Raw genomic sequence first — 19,043 nt, 5'->3', positions numbered from 1 at the left:
TTTAAATGACAAAACGCAAGAATAGAAATTAATAATAAAATGAAAACAAAGGATTTAAAAATATAAAATCTGCATCAAAGTTTTAAGCAATTTTATTTGTGCTAAATATACGAAATTATTTTTCTGAAAAAAAGTATATTTCATTTTTTCGTTTTCTTAAAAAAAAAAAATAATATGTGCATTGCGAGCGCGTACTTTGAAACGAAAAAGATATGGGTAAGGAAGAAATCTTTATTTTACCATAATGCAAGTGATTTAGACTATTTCAGAAGCATTCTTTTCACAAAGCTAACATTTGTTTTGCTGAAATTAATGTTATATGAAAAGGAGTTTGCTCAGCTCGCCTTCATGTAGGTGTTTTGTTTTTGTAAACAACTTTGTATCCGGATTGGCTCTACCAGAGACATAAATAAAATATTTAAGTCTCTGGTTCTACCTATTCCGAATATATTGAAGTCAACTTAAGTAGCTTTATCGTTTTATTTTCATAAAAAGCATGAAAGTGCAGAAACATCATTCACTGTATCATGTATGGGCTGATGGTGTAAAAAACAAGCTATACTCTCCATTTTTTTTTTTAATGAATGTTTTTTATGAAGGTTTCCTCCTGATTCCTTGTTCACTCTGAGTGGTTTCGCCCTATTACTTGTCTGCATTGAGTGGATTTGCCCAAATTGGGCCTATATGGCCTAATCAATGTCTGCTTGTCGGGTTTCGTTTGATCAGTAGATGAATGAATGATGATTGATGAGCAGCTTAATAAAAATTAAAGATGGAAGGCTGCCCTTGTTTGTGCTTTTTACACAGACTCAGGACCCCTTGACTTTGAGAAAAGAGGGAAGGGCAACACTGTCCACATACGTTCTTGAATCCATATTGGATTCGAGTTTACTAAAATATTACAGTTTACCATTTAAAGAATTGTTAAGAATTACTGAAGACAAAGTATATAATTATAAGCATATTTATATATTGCAGAGAAAACTCAATATTCCTTTCCACTGCTCCCTGCTGATCAGCTAGTACAGGATCTTAACATCATAGCAGATTTACCTCTGGAGGAGAAGGACTTCAAACAACCAAACGTAAGAAATAGGAACATACACAATCTGTTATGCTGGTGCTTGTATTTCTGTTTATCTGCACATAAATGCCAACATCAGGACTTGCTCATATTTTATAGGTTAATTTATTATTTATATTAGGTTGTTTAAAAAAAAAATTAAGGTCAAGATCTAGTAAATGACTCTAGACTAATTTTTTGGTGCTAGATCCATTATGACGTCATAATCAATTTCATCTTTCTTTTTCCTGTACTTTATGACTTTAGCACAATTATGTAGAAAAAAGGGTATTTTCATGGCATTCAATTTGAAATCATATGAAAAGTTATCCCGATACCTATATCAAATTTGATATTATTGTAAAGGAGAGGCCATGAACATACAAATTACCGTTTTCTGAGAGACTGTAGGCAATCTGGATACATTTCCTTTGTCGAATATGAAAAAAAACGCCCATATTCATAACTAGTTTTCTTAAGTGTCCCCTGCTTGAAAAGTGAGGGATATTAATTTGGGTCTGTCCCTCCGTCCGTCTTTCTGTCTGTCTGTAAATCAGAGTTCTTGAAATCTTTTTTTCGCTGTCAGTCATTTGGACCGACTGCCATGTGAAGTTTGTGTGACAGATTTCTATCAGTCCAAAATAAATTCAATAAAACATGAAAAAAAAATTGTATTTAAATTTTATTATCAATAAACACGGCGTCTATATAAACACTGCACACTTCTTACCCTAGCGCCGTCAACAAACTTGTTTTAACAGTTTACCAATAGTTTGGCACAAGTTATAATAATCTGTGTCTCGGGTCAACAAGTCCTCATAACAGTTATTCTCGCAATGTAGAAATTAATTACAGAATTGCTCCAAAACGAATTTGAAGTATACAAAAGGATATGCACTGGAAATAACTTCAAAATTAATTACCGGTACAACAAACCTTTTTTTGAGGTCGCGTATGTCTTTAAACCTACCGGTAAATTATGATCCAAATAAAGACGATAATTCAACTAATTTTCTTTACATTTTTTCTCGCTTCAAATTTACACGCCATGTTTCTGGAATCTTCGTAGTAAATGTACTGAGTTCGAGTTATTGCCCGTGTTTATTTTGCGACATAGTGAATATACGGAACAAATTGTATTAATAAACCAGGCCCTCCGTAGGACATTTTTCATTTTAACGATTGAAAATTGTCTCTAAATTTGCACTTGCATTAATCAAGAAGCCATTACAACATGCAGAAAAAGAGTTTGAAGGATTACGATCGGTCGAATATAGGGACTTTGTACGAAATTTAGTCGGATTTTCGCAAGTTCCTCTGTCAACATTGCCCGGTCATTTGGACTGACACAGAACGAGAAAGTAATCGGTCCTTGGTTGTTTTTATTGGTTTTGCTGTCAGGACCGAAAGATTTCAAGAACTCTGTGTAACGCTTTCGTTTCCACACGATATCTAGAGAACCCTTTGAGCTTTCGCAATGAAATTTTGCGTAGCAACTCCCTATGGACTACAGAAGAACCCTATTGATTTTGAGGTCAAAAGGTCAAAGGTCAAGGTCATAAATATAGCAAATTCTGTCTTTTATAACACTTTCGTTTTCGCACGATATCTCGAGAACCCTTTGAGCTTTTGCAATGAAATTTTACATAACAACTTCCTGTGGCCAAAGAAAGACCCCTATTGATTTTGAGGTCAAAAGGTCAAAGTTCAAGGTCATAAATTTATACATTTTTTCTGTATGAAACACTATCATTTCCGGGCGATATTTCAAGAAGATTTTGAGCTTTTGCAATGTAATTTTATATCAAAACTCCCTAGGACCTCTCTCACCCCTCTCAAAGTGTCCCGCTCTGTTTGTTTTATTAGTATTTACTGTATTACATGTCGCTATTTTTAGCACAGGGACATGAGGAGAGTTATTACGTATAAAACAGGTCCTCGGTGGACTTTATATTCTTATTACATCTATTAGAACTGTTTAATAAAGGTTAAATTAGAAATCATGCATTGTGTAAAATTTTGACAATATCGAACATGAATATATACATGTTTGTGACTTCATGTTTGTATATAATTTTCGCTAACGCTTCACATGTGAGAGGGCCCAAGTTCACATCCCGGGCGATCAATTTTTTTTTTCGAAATACTTTTTTTTTTACTAAATGATAGTATTCATGTGAACTGAAAAAATTATGAGGTCTGGCTTGTACAAACTCATAAAATTATCATTACAGTGTGATAAATATTTCCTATAAAAAGAATCTTCTATACACATAATAAAGAATAAGCAATCAAACCTTTATATCCATATTGGCATATTTTATTTGCTTCAGTATACATGTATACCTTTAATAATTCTTCTAATTCAGTCAAGGGAATCCGACCCCCCCTCCCCCTTCCCCGAACTGCGCATGGTTTACTTTTCTCCTAAGCGGGGGACACAAATTCTCTGAATTAGCTTGTTTTTCATTGAAAATGACAGTTTAAAATGTGGTTTTTCATCTTGTTACCTACAAATTATGCCCGGAAACACCTTATTTGACCAAGCTAAAGTTGTAAAGCTTCATAAAGGAATTTATCTCTCAAATTTGATAAATCTGTAGGCATCTTTCATTTACTAGATTTTGACCTTAAGACAGAATTTTAACTTGCAAACAGTCAGCATTGCAACCAATTTTAATGTATGTAGATTATTTCACAGTTGTTTAATTGTTAAATTAGTAGCTGCAAAGGAAGTACAAATTGTTGAACTGCAAATAAAAGTTGATTTACCTCAGTACATGCACTAAATGAATGAAGAAAATGCTATGATTGCATGTGATTTTTTTTATTTTTGACAGAGTCAGAGATGGCAGAAGATATATTGCCGTTTGGTCGAAGTTCTGTCAGGTGTGTCATTTGAGAGTATTATACAAGTAAGTTAACGAGCCATGACCAAAATACTAATAAACTTTTAAAATGAATATTAAATCTTCTTTAATAATTTTAATGTTCAGAGATGGTTTATTTATTGCTATATATTCAGTATAATGCATAAGCTTTTGTAACTATTATAAACCAGTGAAGTGATTATGAATTTGAAATGTTAATTGATTAATTTTTTTTGTAGCAAGTTTTGTATGTCAAAGATGAGATGGAGTTTCCAGAATTGTACGAAGAAGCCACTGAAATTGTCCTACTTTCTCTTACATTGTATGTCTACCTTTACTTTGGCATAATAAATGTTAATGATATTTCAGACTTGAATGGTGTTCACATTGCCTTTTTTTTTTGGCAATATTAGTTGCAATTGGCATTTGCCATGCTTTCAACTATTTTTTAATATTTTCTTTTCTTTGAATGTAATAGAAAAAGAATGCTGTCGTCTTGTGGAATTGCTGATTTCTCTCTGAAGGACGTCAAAGAACCATGTAAGGATCTTCTAACTATAATTATTCTGATTGGAATATTTGTATCTCATTAAGAGAAAATTTGATTGTCTATATTACCCAAGTGATTTTAAATTTCTCATCATGTTTCAGCCCCAAACAGAGTTCTAAAGATCATGTGTGCTATCGCCAATTTTATAAAATTCCAACAAGGAAGGATTCAGGTGTACCAGGACTTGAAGGAGGAAAATGTGAGTGACAGGAACGGTGAATGGGAAGGGCAAAAAATGGTCAATGGGACTAGAGCAAAAATGTCAACATTTTTAATGGGCCATTTTGAAAATGAGTGGGGCCATCAATTTGATCTTAGGGGCCATTTTAAGAAATAACAAAATGACAAACAAATATGACATACAAAAGAAAACATGTTTTTAATTATGGGTTACCCAAACTGATTTATAGCATATGATATGCAGCAAATTTAAAGGAACTTGCATAGAATTTGATCTAACTGTATTTTGTGTTAAATTACGTCAAAATTTGGAAGGAGCACCACCTTACCCTACAAATGAATGAAGTAATGTACCTAATGTAAGTGTTTCATTTAACTAGAAGCAGTTTTTATAGGTTCAACCAATGAGATTTGTTGTTTTAAAATTGACTGCATTCAAAATGAAAGTAAAACAAGTAATCATACACAAATATTTCCAAATAACATCGCTAAAAATTGAATGCGCACTGTGGCACCACAATTGATTGATTCAATGCACCATTTTTCACTTCAATGCGACTATTGTGCGTGGCGCAAGCCCTTCCCAATCACTGCAAGAACAAGAGAATGGATTCAACTACAATTTTCACTTAAAAGCTTCAAGATTGATTATTAAAGTTGCAGTCAAATTTTCTGCAGTATCGAACTTTTCTTTAGCATTTAACAACTTTACATTCTATTATTTTTCTTATTTCAGGACAGATTTCGGGATCAATTTGATCACATGATCCAGAAACGAGACAGAATCAAAGCAAAGATTCAGGAACTGAAAGCTGAAAAACCAAAAAATGACCCAGAATTTGCCAAGGTAGGTGCAAGGTATCTTGTACAAATGCAAGTACTGCTCAAATAATTAAGTTTCTTAATCATGATTTGAGCATAAAGATAATCAAGGGTCTTGGGTGCATTTCGTTCATTAAAATTGACTTTAAAGGTTAAGTATTCTTTGCATAAACATGTGAAAACAAAATCAAAAAGATTTATTAGTAATCAAAATATCAAATAAGTTAATTTGCAGCATATGAGCATTTCTAAATACAAAAGCTGATAGACATCGCTTTAAAATTTACATTTTATTCTTTTTAACTTCCCATAATGTTACAGTAAAACTTGCTTAGTACGAACACGGATATTGCGAATTCACAGTTATAGAGAAGTCCTCAGCAGTATAAATTTAATGAATTTCTTACACGGTTATAAGGAATTAAAGATATAGTGAAGTAATTTCATAGGTCCTAGCGACCTAGTTATAACCGAGTTTTGCCTTATGTGTGTGAATTCTACTTTATGAGACATCAATGTGTTTTGATTTTTTAAGAACCGATTTGTTTTATAATAGATCCAAGAACAGCTGCATATTCTGAATGACGGATTACAGGAACGACTCAAAAAACAGCTGTGAAACAGAAGGCTGCCACCGAGGTCAAGGCCAGGCTAGCGGAGAAAGTAGCCAATAGGGTACAGCTTATTTTGTTTCAATAGTTTTACCTGCATTTAAATGAACAACACTGAAATATTATGATTACAGTAAATAGTATATAACTTTAAAATAAATGATATACTGTATAATCCCCATTTGCCGCCCCTGCCCCTATAAGCGCCCCCTTAGCACTTTTTTAATTGTCAGGAAATAAGGGCCCCCTAAGCTTATTAAAATCAACTAGAACCGTATCAAAAAGTTGGATAAATTGAAAATAAAACTCGTCTTTTATCCAATTTCTCAGTGGAAAATGAACAATTTAGCCTAATTTGGGTGGATTATCCTCACGTTAAGAAAAGCTAGAAATTATACTGACACGCAACAAAAAGTAGAATCTACAAATGTTTGATTTTTTCATCTTATGATTTTGAAAAGCGAATAAGTAAGGTTTAACTCAGAGATTTGATGAAAATGTTTATCTGTTTACTTTACTAAGTAAAATATGACTGTTAAAACACCCCCTCCCAGCCATTCAAGTAAAACGTGCAAGACTGCCCTAAACAACAATTGCAGCTTAATTTCTATGATACAATAGGTTCATTAAGGGGATGAAGGATGTATGGTCACGTGACTCAGTTGATTTACGTCATAATCTCTGATAAAATATGTACAAAACGAGATTGAAACCACAGTACTTGTATAATTTTTTTGACTGTTTGTTTGAGTTCACCATCTAGTATAAAAATATCTGAAAACATTCAAAATTTCTTGCAAATATTATCAAATTACGGAATAGATTAATCCACTCTGCCGTTTCCCTACTCTGCGCGTTCAGTGCGTCTTTGATGTCATAGTGGATCTCTTAGTTCAGTAAGATCATACAAGGTAAAAACGGGTAGTATAAAATCATAAAAACAGGCCATAATATGTACATGGTAGGGTATTTTGAAAATTTCAGAACGCAAAAAATATTTTTACATGGTTGTTGACGGAAAAGTTCTGTGGGTTTGTCTTATTTCGCTTATTTCAGGAATGTGTGACGTCATAGTTGGGTTTTCCCGGTACCAGAAATGTAAACATGACATGTTTTTCTCATGATCATGACTCGTTTAACTTTGCCACGTGCAATATTGAGCTCAGCTTCACCAATCGATATTTTTACAGTTAATCAATAGGATTTTTTGCAAATTGATTTTTTTATGGTTTAAGTTGTCCTAAAAAGTCGTAAATTTTTGTCTCCAGATGTGGTGTTACAAAAGATCTTGCTTTTTCCAATTTTTCACCCTATTCATACTCTAAAATATTTTAAAAGACACATTTCCGCAGGTATATTTTTTATCTATGGTGAAAAATTTCAATTATCGACCGAGTAATGGACCCACAAACACGGAGAATAAAAACTCCGCTCAGACACTGTGGGGTATGGTATTTGTCACTCAATATCTCAGAGTCTAGAAACCTATTGATATGTCTGCTTTATAGTATGTAGGACATACTAAATAAGACATATACAAAATACGAAAAAAATTAAATGACAGGTATTTTTTCAGCTAAAGGCCCTTCATCCCCTTAATATCAAGATCTGAGCGGAGGAATTATTCTTTGGCATTTTTAAATGCCCATTTTCAGTTGATTAGGTCGAATTTTCTCTAATTTAGAGCAGTGTAGCCACCCTTGGATTTCCGGTACAAGGACTGTCCTTAATGCATATATGATACATAAGACCCTGTTGAGGCGTACTGTAATGAAATTTCACATCAGCAACTCTCCATCACCTTTACATTGTAATTTTCCAGCTAGAGCAATGGAAATCAAATGCGTACATAAGCCATTTTCAAGTAGCCTTAGCATTGTTACGAAAAACAAAGGAGAGTTTATTTTTTAGCTCTACAGGTCAGAGACCAGAAGAGCTATGCGATAATGCGTCTGGCGCCCGCCCGTCTGTCTGTCTAGCTGTCTGTCTGTAAACAATTTTTCAAAATGTTACTCCTCCTACAGTTTTGGTCTGATTTCAATATAACTTGGCACACGAGTAGTCGAGTAGACTACACTAAGATCCATAATGCTGTATATCGGTTTTGGGTTTCGTTGAACTGTGTTGCCGTGGTTAATAAAAATAGAAATTTCTGTGAAATTCTTCAAAATACTACTACTCCTACAGTTTTGGTCTGATTTCAATATAACTTGGCACACAAGCAGACTACAGTAAGATACAGTAATTCTTTATATCGGTTTTGGATTTTGATGAACGGTGTTGCCGTTGTTACTAAAAATAGAAATTTCTGTGAAATTCTTTCAAAATGCTACGTCTCTTACAGTTTTGGTCTGATTTCAATATAATTGGCACACAATACTACACTAAGATACACAATTCTGTATATCAGTTTTTGACTTTGATGAACATTATTGCCTTGGTTACCAAAAATAGAAATTTCTGTTAAAAACTCTCAAAATGCTACTTCAAATACATGCAGTTTTAGTCTGATTATAATATAATATGACATGCAAGTAGACTTCACTAAGAACATAGAGACTTAATCAAGGATCATAAATCTATTTATTGCTGTGGTAAAGTTTCAATTCCCAATTGCTTAAGTACTTTTCTCTTCCTTTGCTATAAGTACAAACCAGAAGAGCTTCAGTCTCGACAGAGACTTCTGGTTTCAAAGGTGTTAGATTGGTCCCACTAATACACTTTGAAAATGTTTTTTCAAATTGCATAATTTTTCAAAATGCATTTAACATTATGCTTCTTCTAATTTTGTGAATTTCATGGGTGTTAGGGCAAGGCTCTAATGATCATAAAGTATGCATGAACACTTTGAAAATCTTTTCCATTACTCTTTCGGAAATCTTTTCCATTTCTCCTGGGTAATATGCCAATGATCTTAGTATATATATTTTATGATGAAGAAAGGTGCATCTAGCAAAATGGTTAATTTCATGCCTCCTGGGTCAGGGGTATAGTCTGAAAATAGATTAATGGTATGAAATCTGCTCTGTGATATTAATCAAATAAAATTTATGATAAAAATAATTTTAAAATATGTGGCCCCAGGGTCAGAGGTTCCTGTGGGGTGGGGTGCAGAATGGTTATAAAGTTGAAATGCATTTTCTCTATTTTACTCTGATCTAACTCTGGGTATTAAGTAACTAGAGTATGCATGCTAAGTGTATAATTATGATAAGCAATGGTGCCTCTTTCATTTTATTATAATACATGTAATAAAACAGACGGAAAAGAAAATATGAAATCAGAAGAGGATATGTAAATGTTAATTTCTATCAGGTGAACTCCTACATATATCACCTGATATTTAATTAATTAAGGGAATCCATTGTAAAACTCTCTGTATTCTCATTTCTGTAGCTGTTTGTATTTTGTTGTGTGGTTCTTGTCTTAGAGATTGTTGATATGAGTATAAAGCAGCCTGCAGGTCCCCTGTCACCTGTTGACAAATCCCCAGAATTTGCCATGATATGTCTCTGTAATCTGTACGTATAAGCTGTCCCTGACTATAGTGAACTAGGGTCTGTAGATCATCTAGAGCTGTTTGTACTCGCATTGTGTCTACATGTCTGCAGCACAAGATCTCTAGCATGTATAACAGGATAAAGGGTGAGAAATAATAAAGTTTGTGGTTCTGTAGAGCAGACTGTTGTTCAGGTATCAGTTCACTGAAGTATAACTGGATTCTATTGTAAAGTTTGATATCCCATGCTACAGCTTGTCTCATCTTTGTAGACCAGGATGCTCCCTGACAGCCTCAGTATACATCTCTGTATCTATAATAAAGTGATACATCACATATGGCTGCTTAACATGACCTTGATCATCTCTATAATAGATAAAGCTTCCGTGTATCTAAGCGTCTTGTAATAATACATGGCTATGTACAGCATGTCTGTAATACAACCAAATCTGGCAGCTAATTTCAACATTTGACAGGACATTTTGTCAGCTCTATAACTCAGTTTGTTTTCATGTGTGTAAGTTTCCATGTGTAGATAAAGCAGTGCTCTGAGGACAGTAGCAGTAAGTTTCTGTAGCATAATGACTTGATACTGTGTCAGGAGGGGTGAACCTATCATCTGTTCTATTGTATGTAGATATCTCATGTAGATTTGTATGTCCAATTCATCTGGTTTTATGTAATGATCTATTATTTCAAAAAATAGATTTCTGTCAAAATGAGCCTCAGAAATCCAAGTATGATAATCTGTACAGATGGAGTTTCTAGGGTTATGTAGGACATCTATTATATAAGATCTAATGGAGGGACTGTGTAGCAGAAAAGCTAAACCCTTCTCATACAACTCTGACAATCTTATAAATAATTGATGTTGTTTGACGTCACAAATTTTACTTAGAAACATGTTGTTGCCTGGAATGAAAAAGTTAGGACAGGCCCCCTCATACACCCATTTGACGATAAGTTTAAAACACACCCAGAAACCCCTCAGGAGATTTTGTGGACACCAGTGAGGTATTGTATTTTGTTGAATCACCCAGAAAACTGACGTCTTCATGTGATAGGAACACAGTAATTTATCATCATCACCTACTCCATTGTTAATTATTTCTCTTAAGATCAATTTAAGCAAGCCATAAGTTAAGAATTGACAGTGATTCATTATATACACAAGTTTTTTTTCTGCTTGGGAGAAAGAAATTCTCCATTCATGATCTTCATGATTTCCTAGCTTATGTCCAATTGCTACAAAGTGACATCCATTTTTCACTATATCATCAACAACATGAGGCTGGGGCCATGAGTGACATCTGTCTATCCAAGAGGAGGGACGGAGGCCAAAAGTCACTAACAAAACAGGAGGCATGATCAAATTCTTGTGTCGAAATGTTAGACTGGCACAGGGTCCATGTTGAGTAAGGTTATAAGATAGTGATAACGCAGGTAAAAAGATCTGTCTGTATTTAGAACTAGATATATAATATCTGTTATTCATTCTAACACACATACTCTGGATGTATTTGTCCATGCTTGGTGACAGTAAATTTAACAAAGTAAATCCTGGTGGACTATCAGAACAGTCACAGAGAATCAGTGTTTGTCTGTGTGTGTTGTAATACTGAGACTGAGATAAGTCCCAGATCACACTGCGATTGTTTGGCCAGTGCATCATGTCTATATCTGATCCTTCCAGTCTGAGTCCTTCTCCGTAACTTCCACTCACCAGCAATCTGTACTCATTTTTTCCCACTTGATTTATCACCATCTCCCAGATGTCTTCAACATCTCTCCTCATGGCCACCAGTTGTGAGGTCCCCACTTTATAACACAGTCCCACAAACACAGACTCTGATATGTGCTGTATGGCTTTAGTACTGAGAATGATTAAAGTGGAATTTAAATTCTTGTATAATTAATGTTTCACTTTTGTAAATCTATAATATGATTATGATAATTGATAATTTTTATTTAAAAAATCATAAAATAAAAAAAAAACTTCCTCAACTGAATCATTTTATTTTTCACATCAACTAAATCATTCATTTTTTTTTAAATAGTGAAATTCATAACTGGAAGTGTCTAGGTTATGTTTTAAATTCAGTGGTGTAAAAAGTTAAAACCAATTTTACTGTCAACAAATTACACTGATTACACTGTTTCAGATGAATTAGGAATTGTTTTTAAAGTTAAATTGTTGTCATGAAAACTTACATTTGTGAGCTTCTAATAGAGTCCATTTTCAGTGGCGTATATTCCTTTCTGCTAATGTGTAGGCTAGTGTGAAATGCAGAGATGTAACCTGAGGTGCAAAGTGTGGGTAGACAAAGAGCTTCCTCTCGATAGGTATTGGGAGTCAGGGTCAGACCTCTCAATTCTTATTTGACAAGTGAATATAATATTGTAGACGTATCTCAGTTATATTATGATGTGCTTTGGAAATATGGAAACTTTCTTACTGATTCATATTCTGTCAAAATATTGAATTTCCTTCTTACCCAATATAATTCAAGTTATAAATTTCATTTCCTGCGGGTATTATGGAATCCTGTTGCTTTCAATGAAATTTCCTGATACAGACTTGGCATTAATAACACTTGAACTTGGGCTTAAAATATTTCCAACAAATGGAATTAGATTTGTCCTTAGAGCTGACATGAATTTTTAAAAACGCAACATTTTCATCTATTGCCACTTGTTTCATACCAACTATAGCCGTATTTGGCCATATTTCTTTCAGATACCTTGTCTTATTGTAACAATATGTACCCCAATGCGCTTGTTACACTTGATGAGCAAGAGTGCCTCTACCAAAATTGTTAATTTTATGGCCCCAGGGTCAGGGGTTCTGGTGTTAGGGTGGGGCTCTATTGATTATATAGTGAAAATAGATGAATTCTTTGAAAATCTTCTTCTCTGCTCCTAGGTATTAAATAAACTAAGAACATAGTTATGATGAGCAAGTATGCCTTTACCAAAATTGTGAATTTTATGGCCCCAGGGTCAGGAGTTCTGGTGTTTGGGCAGGGCTCTATTGATTATATAGTGAAAATACATTACATCTTTGAAATTTTTTTTTCTCTGCTCCTGGGTATTAAGCAGATGAACTATCAAATTAGTTATGATGAGCAAGGGCCCTAATCTTCCAGAATTGTGAATTTCAAGGCCCCAGGGTCAGGGGTACCATAGAGGGGGGGGGTTGTACTTATATACTGAAAATGAATGAATTATATTGTTTGAAATCTGCTCATTGTTATTAATCAAATATTTTTTGAAAGCAAGGACGCCTTTTCAAAAATTGTGCAATGTGTGGATCCAGGCCTAAAGGTCAGGGGTTCATGTGTGGTAGGGGCACCACTGATTATTGCTGAATATTACTGATTAACTGAAATGCATTTTTTGTTCCCCTACCTTGCCTACATGTTTGGGTATTAATAACCAAACTAAGCAACTGCTAAGTCTATAGTTATGATGATCATTATGGTGCCTCTTTCAAAATTGTGAATGCCATAGCATCTGGCTTAAAACATGAATCAAATTCAATCACTGGAAAGTTGTTGCATAATGCTCAGGTGACCTATGGCCCATGATCCTCTTGTTTATGTGTACATCTGTAAGTTCTTTAACATTAAGGTTTAGATTGACATTTAGGCATTTGCAATTTTTTTTTACACCGGAGAGGAGGTGGGGGTAATTGACAAGACCGTTTTCTAATTATTCTTGAAAGACAGACATTTCTTCTCAATTCGGTTTTGAGGTTTTTTTTATTCTTTATTGAACCCCTAGTGCCTGACTGTCTCCCATACACCAAGAAATACACAATATATTCAAATTCTACATTATTACATGAAAAATAACTATAGTATAAAACACATGTATACATACATGTATAAATTAAATTATTAATTATTTCTTAATTCCATTGCATGGAGAATAAAATTCCTAAACACTGACATCATGAGAGCTGAGTAACTGGGTAAGCTTGTACATATTTGCAGATCTGAAATAACATTGTTTGATATAATTTTTTTTCTTAAAGTTTCATAAACATGACATTCAAGCAAAAATTATATTTTTGATGTCTCACTCCTACCACAAACTAAGTACATTTTGAGGAATGTGGCTGTTTTATAATTACACATGTATGAAGTTACAGGAAGTCTTTCGAGATTTCAGTATCCCTGCCTAACAGTTTAGCTATTTTTTTTAAACAAAAATAATTTCTGTATTAATATTTGGGAGATAATTTTAAAATTCTTATTTACTCTTATTTACTTATGAACTCCCTCTCTCTCTCTCCTGTAACCATTCGTTAGTGCAATAATAAGTATAAAATCTTGCGCGCTTTGTGTTGTACCATCTATTAGTCCTTGGGAGAGATCAAAGATTTTTCAGAGGGGGATGTTGAATCATGTTCTAAAAATGGAATAAGAATTTTACTTTTGACAAGAAAATAAACCTAAACTCACAAATTGAAAGGGAAATAACATGAATTTCTACATCACAGGAATGGGAACATTGGGAACTTTCTCAATACCTTCTCAGGTAAGGCATCTGGGACAACAATTATTTAGACAAGAGGAATAAAAAAATCTAATTTTAGGTAGAATGTGGAATTCTCACCTGAAGTTTTTTCTCTTCCTTCCTATATGCTTTGACTATAAAATCATTAATATTATATGTAAAGAAATATAATTCAAAATCAATTCTGAGTTTGATCATTCATGTACAACAGAATCAAACTCGTTTTTTGTGTATCAAATTATAAATAACTTTAGATCTAGTTATATTAGGTCTCTGTTTTATAAAAAATAAAGCCAGTACACAGTATTGAAAGAAAAGAAGTCCGAACTTTACAAAACGTTTGTTTAAATTATTTTAAGGAGAGTGTTATGCATGTTTTATTACCCACCCTCCCCTTCAAGGAAATCTCTTCAAAAGATGAAAGATTTGTAATGTTGCATGCTATATAATTAATTTGATGTAATTAAACCATGCTCATTAATTTACAACATTTACAGACAAGAGTAATATTCATTTTTGGAAGAAAAAAAAATTTTTTTTTTCAATCAACCAAAATACCATTGAACTTTCCACCTTTGAAATTTTCCCTGACCAAATAAACTGATCGGCATGGACCACGTGTGTCCAAGTGCTTTGTAGTGACAATTTTTAGCTCTATGGTCAGAGACCAGAAGAGCTTATGTGATAGTAATGCATCCAGCGTCCATCCGACTGTCTAGCTGTCTGTCCAGCTGTCTGTCTGTCTGTAAACAATTTTTCAAAATGCTACTCTTCCTACAGTTTTAGTTTGATTTCAATATAACTTGGCACACAAGTAGACTACACTAAGATACAATATTCTGTTTATCCGTTTTTGATATCGATGAATGGTGTTTCCGTGGTTATTAAAAATAGAAATTTCTGTGAAACTACTCCTCCTTCAGTTTTGGTGCTATTTCAATATAACTAGGCACACAAGTAGACTACACTAAGATACATAATTCAGTTTATCAGTTTTTGATTTCAATGAATGATGTTGCCGTGTTTATTAAAAACAGAAATTCTGTGAAAATCATTCAAAATGCTACTCCCTCTACAGTTTTGGTCTGACTTCAATATAACTTGGCACACAAGTAGACTACACTAAGATACAAAATTTTATATATCGATTTTTGATTTCGATGAATGGTGTTGCCGTTGTTACTAAAAATAGAAATTTCTGTGAAAAACATTCAAAATGCTACTTCTCCTACAGTTTTTCTTCTGATTTTAATATAACTTGGCACACAAGTAGACTACACTAAGATACATAATTCTATATAGGGGTTTTTGATTTAGATGAACGGTGTTGCCATGGTTACTAAAAATAGAAATTTCTGTTAAAATCATTCAATATGCTACTCCTCCTACAGTTTTGGTTTGATTTCAATATAACTTGGAACACAAGTAGACTACACAAAGATACATAATTCTATATATCAATTTTTAATTTCGATGAAGGGTGTTGCCATGGTAACTAAAAATAGAAATTTCTGTGAAAATCATTCAAAATGCGACACCTCCTATAAGTTTGGTTTGATTCCAATATAACTTGGCAAACAAGTTATATACACTTTAATACATTACTCTGTTTATATCCGTTTTTGATTTTGATGAATGGTGTTGCCCTGGTTACTAGAAATAGAAATTTCTGTGAAAAAAATTTAAAATGCTATTCCTCCTACAGTTTTGGTCTGATTTCAATATAACTAGGCACACAAGTAGACTACACTTAGATACATAATTCTGTGTATCGGTTATTGATTTCGATGAACGGTGTTGCGGTTACTAAGAATAGAACTTTCTGTGAAATACTTTCAAAATGCTACTCCTCCTACAGTTATAGTCTGATTGTAATATAATTTGGCATGCAAGTAGACTACACCATGATACATAATCATCAGTTTTGTGTTTTTTATTTTGATTTTTTATTCTCTCTCTCTCTTGCTTTTATAAAATTTTAAGTCCCAAATGCTCCTATTCTCTTTACTTTATTATAAGTACAAACCAGTAGAGCTACAGTCTCGACAGAGATTTCTGGTTTAAATATTGCTGCATTACTTATGATGAACAGTAAAAAACCCTTAAAACTCCATAATATTGCCAAATGTTTGTTAACATGTATGTTTGATTTCTGTTAAGCAGACTCAAACTTGACTTCCGGTTATGGTATGGAAATCGTTCAACCATTGTTTACCAAATTGAAGATATTCATAATTTTAAGATACAAAATTCTTTACATAATTATTTCCCCCTAAAGTAGGGTGTTGCGTTTCTTTTGCATGTCAGTATATTTCAGTGGTTCTTTGTATTTATTTATTTTTTCTTCAAAAGATTTATTTAAGTTAAAATATGACATTAAATATCATAAAGAGAATACCAAAATAAAAGCCCCCTTTTCGCAATTTTCTTAGCGCCTGGGCGGCTAATAGGGATTATACAGTAATTCAGTATTGAAATGGCAAAATTCAAATTTATTTCACATCTGTGGATTTTTAAAAATGAACAGTTTTTGAAATATCATATTAATAACTACAGTAATTGGATATGAATCTTGCGTCAAGAGCTGTGAATAAAAAATTCAATGATTTCAGAATGAGAAATAAATGATCGAATTGTAATTACATAGAAGAATAGATAAAAAATTTTATGGTAATTTGAAATTTCAGGACAAAGTAAAGTTGGCCATCACCCAAGCTGAGGAGGAGGGACAGAGACTGAGTCAGAAGATCGTCCAGTCCCCCGAGAAAGTGATGGAGGAGCAGGACATGATGAAGGTACACCTAGGGGAGCTCCGGGGGAATCTGGAGAGGAAGAGGCAGCAGCTGGAGGCCAAAAGGCAACAGGTGGAGGAGTTCAAGGTCGCCATCTCCAACAACGAGAAGGCCACCAAACTGTTACACAACATCAAGGTGGATGTGGACGCTGCCATGTAAGCTAAAGTATTCAGGATCTATGGGATTGGATTACATGAACAACCTGTATCTACATCCTGATAAACTTTAAAAATGATACCTTATTTCTTAAATAAACAGAAACACTTTAAAGCTTTATTTATTAGTAATGTGCAAAAAATTTTGAAAGTTGAATTATTAAAAAGAAGGGACTATAAATGAATACTGAGTAGTCATTCAGTTAATTGCAAAATCATACCCACATGCTCTGACTGATTGACCAGTTAATTGTATCTTATTATACATATTTTGACAGATTGATAAATTATATTTTCCTAAGAAAGGTTAATTCTTATACCCCTAAAATATGTACTATGTAGTGCTGGGGTGTCTATGTCTTCTGTCCATCCGTTACACCTGTTGGTATCTGTCTGTTATCTGCACTATGATATCTGTTGACTTACTTAGAGATAAAAACTAAATATAAGAAAACTGTTTTATAGATCCAAGGCCAATGATATCAAGGCCTACAGAGAGAAGACGGTCGACAAGAAAGATTCGATGCGAGATCTGAGGAAGAAGATTGAGATCGTGGAGGAGAACATCTCTAATCGACAGGAAAAGCTCTCTACAAACTCGGCCTCCAACAGCAAAACAAGAACAAGGGAATGCAGGAAACACTCAATCAACTGCAAGAGTAAGTCTAACGATGGTCTTTATTTTTTTTGGGGGGGGGGGGGTCCAATTGAGGTTCCAAAATTTAAAAATTTTGATTTTCATTCAGTTAAAAAGTACCTTATGGTCTTTTTGTGAGTTTTCTCAATTTGATTCAAGTGCTTTTGTTGAAATTTACATGTTAGATGGACAAGATTGTTTTTCCTGTGTGAGTAATTTTTGTCATTTCTATTCTAAAGGCAGCGTCTGTTGATGATGCAACACTTCAGTGATAAAGAGAAAGGTTTAAGAGAGTTGGAGGAGCAAAGACAGCATCTCCTGAATGTTTTACAAGAAAGGCAGCGAGCACATGCAGAAAAAGCCAATGGCATTATGGGACTTTACGCAGAGCTTGTTGGAGCAGTAAGTCACTATTGCACAATTTCAAGGTCAAAGCCATATGAAATTGTTAGGTTACCAAAGTCACTCAGGTGGCACATTTAATTCTCCATGTGAATACGTTTAAAATTTAATTCACAGTTATGTACGATTAATTTTAATTAAATTCCCATTGTGAACAGTGCATTAATATGCAATTTTTGAATGCATAATCAATGAGATGTATATTTTTTAAAATATATGTTTTCCCATTATCCACCATTATCATCTGTTATCTTTAAATTGGAACATTAATAACAAGTATTTTTAAAAACATTTTAGTCTAATGGTAGTTTTAAAAGGTTTGAATTCTTTACCAAAATGAATTATATGGATTTGTTAATTGAAAGACTAATTAAAAAATCTTTTTGTTTTTGCAGGTTGATAAATATCACACTAAAATTGGAGTAGGCTGGAACAAAGTACGAGATGCTTTCAATGAATGACCATATTATCAACATACAAAGATGTACATGTAAAACTCAGCCAAGCGCATGCTTTGTGACTTTGATCCAAAGACACATGACAGAAATGTGAAGCTTTCACAATAGTACCAGTAGATTAAGTTTATTGTTTAAAGAGAAACTGTTTGTTAATTCCTAATTTTTTTAGCACTTTATTTTAGCAGAATTAAAATTTTTAATGACAGAAGCCTTTAGTGATTATTATGATAATAGAAAGCATTCTTGTATGTGGACCATTTTACCTGTAACTTGGGCATGAAAATAATATGCTCTCATCTAAATATCTAATATCTGATTGATTTATAGTATTTGATAAAATGCTTTTACTTTGTGTGAAAGGGCATATAGTCCAGGAAAAACTAAGCATGTGCCGAGCATTGTTATCGGATTTATAACAAATTAGAAATTACCTTAAAACACACTTATTGCAAACATGCTTATAGTGATGCTTGCAGCGCG

General features: G+C 33.5%; 1 pseudogene; it reads left to right on the top strand.

Moving 5' to 3' along the window:
- The first annotated feature begins 169 nt into the window (after positions 1-169).
- Positions 170-18,771, top strand: LOC134244806 (uncharacterized; annotated as a pseudogene).
- Positions 18,772-19,043: the final 272 nt, after the last annotated feature.

The sequence above is a fragment of the Saccostrea cucullata genome, unplaced genomic scaffold (genome assembly GCF_032062105.1).
Source record: "Saccostrea cucullata isolate Sc308-1 unplaced genomic scaffold, CSIRO_AGI_Scuc_v1 ctg589, whole genome shotgun sequence".
Classification (NCBI taxonomy): domain Eukaryota; kingdom Metazoa; phylum Mollusca; class Bivalvia; order Ostreida; family Ostreidae; genus Saccostrea; species Saccostrea cuccullata.
The sequence above is the reverse complement of the archived record's forward strand: the minus strand, read 5'-3'. Positions and strand labels throughout refer to the sequence as shown.